Source organism: Brassica napus, chromosome A4 (genome assembly GCF_020379485.1).
Source record: "Brassica napus cultivar Da-Ae chromosome A4, Da-Ae, whole genome shotgun sequence".
Taxonomy (NCBI): Eukaryota; Viridiplantae; Streptophyta; class Magnoliopsida; order Brassicales; family Brassicaceae; genus Brassica; species Brassica napus.
This window is the reverse complement of record NC_063437.1, coordinates 14822506-14828505: the sequence shown is the minus strand read 5'-3', so window position 1 is coordinate 14828505 and position 6000 is coordinate 14822506. Positions and strand designations below refer to the sequence as shown.

The 6000-nt window shown below is 29.2% G+C and overlaps 1 pseudogene; it reads right to left on the bottom strand.

Annotated features, from left to right (window-relative positions):
* Positions 1–1958: 1958 nt before the first annotated feature.
* Positions 1959–4752, bottom strand: LOC111201448 (annotated as a pseudogene).
* Between the last annotated feature and the right edge of the window lie 1248 nt (positions 4753–6000).

The following is a 6000-nucleotide window of genomic DNA, read 5'->3' as shown; positions in this document are numbered from 1 at the left end:
TTGAAACTCTTTTTTTAATTTTCTTTTAATATTTTTAAATATTTATTTATATATTTATTAGAATCTTAAATTCACATTCTAAAAACTCTACTCCACCCCTCAACTCTAAACCGTACTGTTTGATCTGCATTTTTGTTTGATCTGCATTTTTTGTGTGATCCATTCGAAGCCTAGGTCATGGTAAATCATACCATGACAGAAGAAGAAAAATAAACCACCTGGAAGAATTAAATAAAGAACATGACCGAGATATGGCAATCGAAAGAAGTCAAAAGTTTTAGATTCTGCTGGTTATAACTTATAATTACCAAATTAATTAATATCTGCTGCAGAATCTTCTCAACCCAAATAGGTTATTAGACAAAGAACCAATGAACATAAAATGATTTTAAAAACTCAGAATTGACCTTTATGACTTTTTCAATCAGTCTCGTTTCAAAGTTGCACTCATCTTTTCTAGTTTCTACTCTCTTCCCCTCATTACGTTTTCCAGGCTGTTTCATCTTTCTTGATATCACAGTATGGTAATGGATCGACAACATGTAGACAGAGACGTAAATAATATATTTTGCCATAAAAAGACATAAATAACATATTTATTAATAAAAACATGCTTAGGCTTGTAGATCTTATGTAATAATCATATCGAATAAGAGAACTGTGTACCAAAGAACCAGATGATAAAGAAGATATCAAGAATTTTTTTGGTCCACTAAACAAAATAGGTTGAAACATATTTTGGATTATTTTCTCGGGTCATTTACTTGTTGCGAGATGCCAATAGTTTCCATTAAATGTATAGTTTTTACATTGAATTATGATTTATGAAACAAAATTATGTATAAGTTTATTCATGCCATTTTAACTATCGTAAATTAATTAATTGTGTTTTTCATATCATTTTTGTTTATCAAAATCTAAAATTTAAATGTATTTTTATTTATGTTATATAAACACTAATTGTGAATATATTATTTTATAGAATATTTAATGCATATAATTTTAAAGGTACATTCCAATAAAATAATTTGCTAAATTTTACTCAATATTTTGCTAATGTTTTTTATATGATCTAATAATAAATTTACAACTGAGATTTACCCCAATAGAATTTCATAGGCATGGGAGTTCGGGTATCCGTTGGCGTTCGAGTCGGGTTTTTTAGATTTTAGTTCTTTTTTATAATACTTCCTAGGTCTCATTCTAGTAAATTTGCATTTGTACGGATCGGGTTCGGATATAACACACCGGGTTCATATCGGTTTTGTATTACATCATAGAACCCATAAAATAATCATATATCATTCGAATTCGGATTATATTGGATCGGTTCGGATATACCCAAAATAAAATCTAAATTTAAAGGTAAACATAAGAAATATATATTTATTTATATATAATTAAGTATCTAAGGTAGTTATTTATATTTTAAATACTTATTCTTAGATAACATATCAAAATAAATATGAAATTGAATATTTGAAGTATATATTCATGTTTCATATAATATATTGTATATTATTTAGGACATTCGGATCGGTTTCTTCGGATATCTTTTCGAATTTTTCAGTTTTCTCAGTTTTTTCGGGTTACCCGTTCTTGTTTGGTTAATAACACTTCGGGTTCGGATATGTTTTTTACCACCTTACAAGATTCATTCGGATATTTTTTACATTTTGGACCGAAGATTGATCGGATTTTTTGGTTTGGGTTCGGTTCAGATTTCGGATTACAGATATTATGACCATGCCTAGAATTTCAGATGTTGCTCCACAATGACTAATAACTTGATATATTTCCTCCACATTAACACAAATTGTCGTTGTTGTTTAAGAATTATGTCATGAATAATATAACTCCAGGTAAATAGTGGTACATAAAGGAAATTTAGTTATCACAATAAGAGAAATATAAATACAAAAGAGCAAGGCAAGCGGCCAACGGAAGCAAAGCGGAATCTGAAAACTCATGAAGGAGAGATAAATGCTATGATCCGACGGCTAAAATCTGACGCCATCAGGTTGACACGTGTCAGAAGTACTCCAGTCTCCAGGTATCATTCTCTGCCACATGACATCAGCGGATGGTACCCTTGATACGGCGCCGTTAAGGCACATTGACCCCCCCTCCATTATTCTTTATCTTATTTTTGGCATTGATTTGATACTCATGAAAACTAAGGTATCAATATCGTTAGGATAAAATTGTAGGAAAAATGAGACGGAAAAGAAAATAAATAAATAAATTTAAACAAATTGGAGTACAGTTTTCCATTATCTAAAGTGGAAGTAAAATTTACAGTTTTCTTCACTTCTAGAGTAACTCGGCTGGATATTGTTTCCATTTGAATGACAATTTTTTTTTGAAATAGGAGTAAAAACTGAATTTATAATAAATATTTAATCTATTTTTATATTCCATCACACCCATAACTTATTCATGTAATTCTTATTCTTGTTGGATATTACTTCAAGAACATGTAGAAAGTTTTATGTGTGTAGTTTGATCTGATATAAATTTACTAAACTTCAAAATTAATTATATTCGCATTTTGAATTACTTGTAATTCAATTTTTAAATAATCAGTGAATCTCAAATTAAAATTTTTGTAGTATCATCATCATTTTTAATAACAGATAATTCAAATTACAATAAAAAGATTTAAACCCTGACTATACAGGTATTTGACCCCAAAAAAATCCCTGACTATACAGGTTGTATGATGAATTTTTAACCAGTCAATTATAATAATTTTTTTGTGTATAGCGTATCAAGTTATTATTCGTAATTGTTTTCGGTAAAAAGTTTAAATATTTTGTCAATACCGACATTAACTAAGAAAAAAAAGTACCCGATTTCAGGATAACCAAATCGTCCGTACTGAATTATTATTAGTGACAGTTGGATTTTTCGAGAATTTTAATAAATATTTGTGCTGACTATGCCTTATTGTTTAACTAATAAATACAATTTAGATAGTGAATCCGTTATTTATTCGTTTTACAAGAGTCTTAAATGTATTTACTTCAGTATAAGCCAATTATGTATGTACGAACTATACTGCTTAGTTTGTTTTTTGAATTGTATCGAATGGAAATATATACAAACACTACAAAAAAAAGGTAGTCTTACATCATTTATTTTGAATATTTGTATTACTTATAAATGATGTAAAAGAGTTTTACATCACTTAAAAAAGTGACTCTGAAAGTGGTGATGCAAATAATTTACATCAATTCATTTAATAATTGATACAAAAATATAAATTATTTACATCATTTACATAAATGATGTTATTATGTATCAATTTCTGATAAATGATATTAGTTCTTACATCAACTATATTAAATGATGTAAGTATTTCTATCAATTAAAATAATTGATTTAATAATTTGTATCACTTATAAATAACTGACATATAATTAATATCAATTTTAAGAAGTGATTCAAAAATGTATCATTATATAGTTACCGATTTAAAGTATTGGTATCATTTACTTATAATTGATGTTACATTTATTTCAGTTTTCACAAATGATTCTAATTAAATGTATCACTTATAAAAAGTGATGAAAATATTTATTATTTCCGTATTTATTATTAATATTAAAAATATTATATTTTAGAAAACGAAAAAATATTTTTTTAAAGGAAAACACAAATCTGAATTACTAATTAATCTACAAGCATCTGAATTACATAATTCATCCATAATACAATCAATCTATGATGATCACCAGCATAGTTTCCAACATTTGAATATCCATGGACACCTGCATCATTGCATTTCCTGAAATAAAATAATATAAATTGTTATGTATCATACAATCTTTTTTTTTAAACTTAAACATACTATTTACCTGATTAGGATTAGATGGAGTCGGTATGTTTGCGAAAGGTGGGTTTGGTATGTTAGCAAAAGCTACTGCAAAACTTGCAGCCCATGCTCTTGCCTAAGTATTTATTTTAATGTATTAGTTTTATATATAATATATAATGAGATATTTTAACTTATAGACTATTATTATAAATATTATTACCTGTTCACCGGTTGAAGTACCAATTATTTGTTGGATGAAAGTACTCATTCCCTTAACTTGATTTGATAGTTCTTTCACTTGTGTCTGCAACCCAACGACCATTTCAGAATTGTCCACCTCTTGTCTAGTTGCAGTACAACGTCTCACCAATTTTGATGGTGTAGGTCCTCGACCAACACAACGTACTCGTCCTGGACGCTCCGGACCAAAAACTTGAGCAAATTCATCATCCAGTGTGGCTGCAACATTGCTTGTGCCATGAGAATTTTGATTCAACAAAGTTGTAAGCGCTTCCTAAAAAACATGCAAAAAGTAAATGTTAAACTAATTGGCAAAAAAACAATGAATGATGATTTTATATAAAACTAACCGCTCGTGTTTTTGCCTCTTCACATACAAAGCTTCCATCAGGTTTCGTGCGCGTCTCAATAAAAAACTCTGCTCGACATGGAGTTTTTCCGGTTCTGATTGTCTTCATAAACAAAATTAGTATAATAAACTAGTTTTATATCATAACTATGAATGTTACTTACTATATCATTTCTTTTTCTCGAGAAACTCTTTCTTCCACATACATGAGGCATAGTATGTTTTTTTGGTTCTTTGTATTCCTCTCTTGCATTTTCTGAAATCTCAAATGTAAAAATATTAAATGTGCTTGATAAGAAATATACAACATATAAATGTACAATAAATAAATTTTACCTTCCATTTTTCAGTAAATCTCATGTGCACAAAATGCTCCCATTGTTCTTCAGGAACATTATTGGGTCGATTCTGCAATGTTTGAAGTTGATCATTTCGTTTGTGTTCTTTCCAAAGACGTAGTTTGACATCTTTGCATCTGCTTCCCAATGCACTCATCACATATCCTTTTCTCATCGTTGGATCATCAAACCAAAATTTGGACTGAAAAAACAATACCCAACAACTCATTAAAATAATACATATATCACAAAACATTACTTGATCAAGAAAATATATAGAGATGAAATGATGGCAGAAGCTACCTGAATAACATCCCACGCTTTTCTTTTAGTGTGAATATTGACCATCCTCCAATCACTGTAATTGATAGGTAGCAAATTCACATCATTGCTTAATTGACCTAACCATGATCCGAGTAAACCACCAGAATCCCCAATTGGTTGACCGCTATTTTCATCAAAATGCACGATCACTTTACCGCTCTGAAGTTTCCATACATCTTTAGATGTCACCATTTTGCCTTCTACACTGCCCTCAGAATCTTATTGATAAACACATCACATAGACGATAAAAATAAATTAGTACATAATATAAAACTAAGTCTAGTGAGGAGACAATAAGATAGAGTCATGCAGAGAAAAATATGGCTTAATATTAAAAGTAGTGATCAGTTTAGATTATATTTATTACCTATCACTTGTATTTTCCATTTGAAGCTTTTACATTCTGGAGCAAGTGGAGGAGGCGCATTGAAACTTGTTTCTAAATGCGGTGAATCATCTGGAGGTTGTGTCTCTGAATCCATGAAATCCATAATCCTAAACAAGATAAAAAATAAATAAAACTTGTTATATTCATTCTTACAACTATCGATAAATTGAGAAGAAGAAGAAGAAGACAAAAAAAAAAATTAACTAAACCTCACAGAAGAGATATAAATGTTTGAGACAATTTTGTTTCAACAAAGACGTCGAAACTCAGAAGAAGATATATTTTTCAAAAAAAAAAACCAGAAAAAGATACATTTACAACAAATTTCTTTCGTTTTTGAAGAGAGACTCGTTTTGGAGAATCAAATTAATCCACTCAAAGCTCGTTCACTTAGTGGATGAATCCAATCAAATCGATATGCTCATAGTATCCCAACTATTGAATTCGATCAGGATCAGAGCTACGTACCTTAACCGTCAAAAAAGCGTAGTGTGCCTGCAAAAAAAAATAACTAAACATATATATAATTAAGAAACTCTT